Genomic DNA, 6,000 nt, shown 5'->3' with positions numbered 1-6,000 from the left:
CACGTGGAGCGACGCCGACGTCGGCGTCGGCGACGACGATCCCCGAGGACGCCGATCACCCGCCGCTCCTCGCTCCTGCTGGCCCCGACGTAGGTGCCGGACGTGGGAAGACCGGGAGAGGAGCTCCGTCCAGCTCGCCGATAAGCGGAGACTAATAACGCGCGGTGCCCGGTGCCGTTTCACTTCCTCGAATGGAACGAATGGACCGGCTCGGAGAGGAGGAATCCCGCGATCGTCGACGACGTCGGCGACGATGCCGACGACTGTATTCGCTCCGAGACTGTCACTCGCGTTCGGCGACGAAGACGGAGAGCGCGGCTCTGGGAGATGCGACGAGAGAGAGAACGAGAGAGAGAGGAGGAGAGAGCGAGAGACGACGTACGTACGTAGAGCGAGAAGAAGTGGAGTACGCCGGCAGAACGCGAAGTGTACGCGAAACACGCGCTTCGCGGTCCGCGCGATCTCTCGGTGTAACGCACGTCGTAGGGAAACACGCCGCTCTCTCTCTCTCTCTCTTTCTCTCACCAGCCTCTCGCCTCTTCCTCTCGCTCTTTTTCTATCTTCCTCCCTCTCCCTCCCTCCCTTCCTCCGACACTCTCCCTCTTTCTCTCTCCGTTCTCTCGCTCCCCAGCGGAATCGGTGGCGTGCGAGGAGAGGCGAAAAGGCAGCGTAGGGACAGCCGGAGAGAGAGAGAGAGAGAGAGACGCACATGTGTAACCATCTGATATGCAGGTCTATATAAATATATACAATGGACTACGCGCGAATATAATATGAGAGAAATTTTATATATATATATATATATAATTGTATAGACGAGTTGTACGAGGAGAGCGCGTTGTCGCGCGCGCAGAGAGCACACACGAGATTACGGACAAACGCGGAACAGACGAGGAGGCAGTGCGCGCGCGCGCGCGGCGCGAGCGACGTAGCACTCTAGCAGCCGGCAGCCTGCCGCTCGGGTCAACGACCTCTCCTCGCCGTCGTCGAGCTCTCCTCCGCGCGCTCGCCGCCGCCTCCTCTCTCCTCTCCTCTCCCCTCCCCTCCCCTCTCCTCCCCGCCCCTACCACCGCCGTCATCGGCGTTCCTACCACCGGGTCCAATCTCGTTCCCCACTATCGGGACGCGAGCCCAGCGGCGGCGTCGTGACGCTCGCGAACTGCCGGCGCCTCGCGCCGAGTCGTCGCGTCGACGTCGCGCGCGAACGTTGTTTCGGCGAGGGGTAGACTCGCGTCGCCCGTAGAAGGGGTAGAGCGAGGCGACGGTGGGGGGAGCGCGCACCCCCTTCGACATCCTGGGTCGAAGGGAGAGAGAGAGAGAGAGAGAGAGAGAGGGATGAAGGAAGGGGTGCTGTCGTCGCCGCCGTCGCCCCTTCTTCTCCCCTCCCCCCGGGACGGGGGGGCTTTCCCTCCCTCTCGCTCTCTCGCACTTTGATCGGGCGGCCGGGGCGATCCGCGGGTGGGGACGCGTTCCGGAGGCGCGCACGCCGCCGGGTTCACTGGAACAGTGTACCCTCCGGTGCAACGCTCTCTCCTCTCTCTTCCTGATTCCGCCTCGGCGCGGCGAGGGCTTCCCTCCGGGGAGGAGGGGGGGGGGTTAGCGGGAGGGTCAGTGATGACCGATTCCGGCGATAACAGGGGGTGCGATCCAGGGTCAAATTCGATGCCCCCGATGCCGGGGAAGGGGGTCGAGGGGGGAGGGGGAGGGAAGGGTAGCAATGCCTTCGTCCTCTCCGCGCGTCTTGGGATTTCGATCTTAGAATGAAAACGCGCTCGTTCCCCGTCCCCCTGAACTTCCGGCGATCTTGGACTCGCGCGAGGGTCAACCCGACGTGCGATTAATCCGGCGTTCCAGATACTTTTATCGGGGCAACGAAGATTTGTAGATTTTGCCACATTTCAGGGATCTTCGCGTCGCTTTATCGAAGGGACGTGGGTATGTAAATGTCACTTTCGACGGGTATTCATTTGGATAAAAATTTCGCAAACGCACAAGGTCGTTGAAAGATGCGAACCACTTTTTTGCCAACTCTATGCAAGATCTTTGATGTTTCAATTTGCACATCAGTGTTTAATGACTGATGTGAATTGAAAAAAAAAATTAGCACAGTCAAAACTTTCTGTTCTTCACTTGCTCGACTTGCGAAATATTTGCGTTCTATCATCTTTCTTTCTTACTTTGTAGAAAGTATGTAAGAGGTATACTTTTTCCGATTTCTGTTACAATGTGAAAAGAGATGGAGAAAATTGATGAAAATCTTGCAAATGGCAAGTTGTGTCGATACTCGAAATATGTTATTATTGTCTCTATTCCGTGATGATGATTGATTATTTCACTGTGCTTACTTTGTGAATAGCTATCATCGGAGTATAGTTTGATAGCTCAATAATGGGAAAAAAATAAATTGCTTATAATTAATTTCTTCTTTGCTATGTTGATAAAATTTTTCTTTTCGAGTATGTTCAAAATTCCTTTATATAAATTGTATAAAATATATAACTTTTAATATTCATAGCACATTTAATATTTAGAAATAAATAAACTAGTAATGCTCCATATATTATGCTTCATTTTCATTTAATGAATCATTTTGATAAAGATCATAGCGGTGGCAAATGTGTTATTAATATATATGTTATAATATTAATAATAGAAAGAGAGAGAGAGGGGCAATAGATTATACATAATACATTTAACATTAAATATAAATCATTTTATTTAATATGTTATATAATTATGTATATATAATTCTATAATTATATAATTACATATAATTTATATATAATTTATTATATAATTATTGTATAATTAATTATTAAGAGTTATATAATTATGTTTCTTTATCGATAAAAGACGGGTAAAATTTTTTATTTAAAAAGAAGATTATCTTACATGTATTTGCATAACTTTATTGGACATATTAACGCTCTTGCTTCCTTTTTATGCAGATTATCTTAAAATCATCGGTTATTCTTTTAATAGGAAATTTATAAAATCAAATTGTGGATTTTTAATTTCTTTTTAATAAAAAACTGTCAAGTAGTATTAAAGTAAAATTATTTATTGTTTTATTTTTCAACAGTTATGATGCGCAAATATTTAGAGATAAAGAAATATAGGGACACAGATATCTTTTGCATTGGTTTTTTTAATTAAGTTTGGAAAAAAAAGAAAAAGTTGTCCATATATAATTATAAAATATATAAAATATAACCTATTTAATCAAAGAAGCTGACAAAAAGTCGCATTATTATAATATGTTTCCAAGTTTCATATATAATTATATGTATATTTAAGTATATTTATATATGAAATTATATTAGTTAATCATATATTACTCATATATGCATTTTTTTCTCAGATTATATTACAAAAAAGCTAAATGGCGCGCGCAAGCGTGCACTTTGTAAAATGTTCTAATATAATAAATAATAGATAACTTGAATGTGAGCCACTCGTTGTTAATATATTATTACATGTGACGACGTTCTCGCTTCAAGGTCAGATTTTCATTGTCATATGCCTCTGATAGATTAGTACGATAATTTCGTTATCGTGATGAGAGAGCAAATTTTTCCAATCTTTAAACATATAACACATGCGCAAATATGTATATTCACAACTATCTTTTAGACGTTCAATGTCCTTTTATCGTAATTAATTGTGCTTACGACCAAAAACGAAAAGATTAGATTTTAAAGATTAGATGTTTTGAAAGAGAGAGATAAAAAACAAAAAGAAATAGAGAGAAAATTCAGAAAATATATACAGACAAAATAACTTATATAATTTACACACAAAATAAGTTACATAATTTTTAAGTTTCAGTTTTTATGAGAAATCTTTCAATTGTTTCAGAATTAATTTATTTTAAAATTAAATATCGAGAGAATTTTTTATTTGTTGCAGTCTTTAAATATTCTATAATATTTTCGCGATCAGAATTTTAGTTAGGATTTTGAAAGAGCCAAATCGTGTTCAAACTAAATTGACAACTTTTATTATTTGATTTTATCTTCGGAAAGTTTAAAATTATTTGGCACTTATATCTGGGTAGGCATTAATACCTCATGATATCTATCAAAGTCATAGTACGAATAAATATGTGATGTGAGAAACTGTGGAAAGTAATTAATCATTGATCAGGCCGACAGCGATTACTTAAGAATTTCCTTTCAGGAGCTTCTTCTTCAATCACTCGAGGTCGATACCAGTCAACGGACGCCGTCGAATGATCCACATTTAGCGACTTATTGATTGAGAGCACTCATTATATAACTACGATAAGTATACTTACAATTTAACATTTTTTAACATTTTTTTAAACTTGATGCAAACAATGTTTCTTCGGTAATTAATCGTGATAGTCGTGATTTTGATCTGTTTTTTTTATTCAATTTATTTGCGTCGATTTTTATATGCTAATTTAAAAATGTAAGATTTAGATTATATCTCCTATATGTATGTGAGAAATAATATCTATGAATAAAATAAATATTTTGTGTGTAATTCTTTATTTTAAAAAATAGAGACGTGTAAATATTTTCGGATGAATATAGCCTGAATGTATAAAGTTTAATTGTGAGAAATGAGGAAGAACGAACTTCAAATATTAACAGAGGTTCCAAATATTAACCTTTTGCACTTGTACCTCACTTTCTGTCAATACAATATAGGATAGGAATATTGATATATCTCACGAAAAAATATCGAATTTTACGTAAAGTTATTTTATCAAATTGATATATGATGTTGTTATTGCTTGTTTGTATAATATTCTCTTTATCGTATATTGTATTACGGAATATATATGTATATGAAATCATATCAAAACAAATGCCAAAACGTAAATTTAATAAGCAACGCTGCGTATAAAATCATTTGGATGATAAAATCAATAAGTAAGTTTTTAATATAAAACTCATATTTTCATTGAAATTTAATATCATAAATAATCGGAAATAATTTCATTCGAATTATTGTGAAATAATAACGCGCATTTTTGCACTGTTGACATATTAATCTGTATTTCAGATATAGATTGTACGCTTTTTCTTTTTTTTTTTCTTTATAACAGTATTTATTGTTAATAAATATTGCATTTTTTTACAGAAGAAAGGAATATATGCAATCATTTTCCTTTTAAATATACTTTTAGACAGATACATAACCGCTAATCATTTTTATTCGTTTATTTATTATTATTATTCAATCAAAGATGTTGTAAAGTTGGCTACCGTCTCGCGATAAAAATTATTTATCGCGCGATTGCCTCTCGGCAAACTTATTAAACTGTATAATCTGCACATTGGACTCACGTCCCCATTTAGGGGATTTCTCACATTGGTTGAAGTTTAAGGTCAGCTATATATATTTGGCTCCTCTTCTCCCAGTCGAGTGCTCTTATCAACGATCGTTCCTTAACAATTACGTATGTCATACGTGATCTCCACATGTATCAACAGCGACGCAGAGTGTGAGAACGAAATAAAAAATGTAAAGGTAAGAAAGAAATAGCTGTCATCGTTCTTTATTCCAAAGAGAGAAAGAGGAAGAGAGTCACTCACACGATCAGAAAAGTGCGAACGCTCGAGTGTTCACATCAGTCCTTCATAGGACATTGACTTTGAGATATCGTCGACGACGACTGGCCGCGACGACGCTATCTCATTTCGGCTTATCACACTTGTTTCGTTGTACCTTATCTCCCCGCGCTCTTTGCCTCCTTAAGTCACACCATCGCTCGTTCCCGTTCCGTTTCTATGGCTCGTGAAATCGTCGCCTCGCTCGCGTTCAGTTGGCTTTATTAACGACTCAAATTTAATTAGCGATCGTTAAGTAAGGCGCTTTTTCTTCGCCATTAAATCTCCGACTTTTGACTTTTGTTGCGACATAAGGTTTTTCGATATAAATTTTAATAATAATTAAATCAACGAATAAATAAATTTAAATAAATTTTTGGCAATAAATTTTTATTGGAACATTAAGATTTCGCGAAAG

The sequence above is a fragment of the Camponotus floridanus genome, unplaced genomic scaffold (genome assembly GCF_003227725.1).
Source record: "Camponotus floridanus strain SB8 unplaced genomic scaffold, Cflo_v7.5 scaffold17, whole genome shotgun sequence".
In the NCBI taxonomy this organism is placed as follows: Eukaryota; Metazoa; Arthropoda; class Insecta; order Hymenoptera; family Formicidae; genus Camponotus; species Camponotus floridanus.
Note: the sequence above shows the minus strand (reverse complement) of the source record.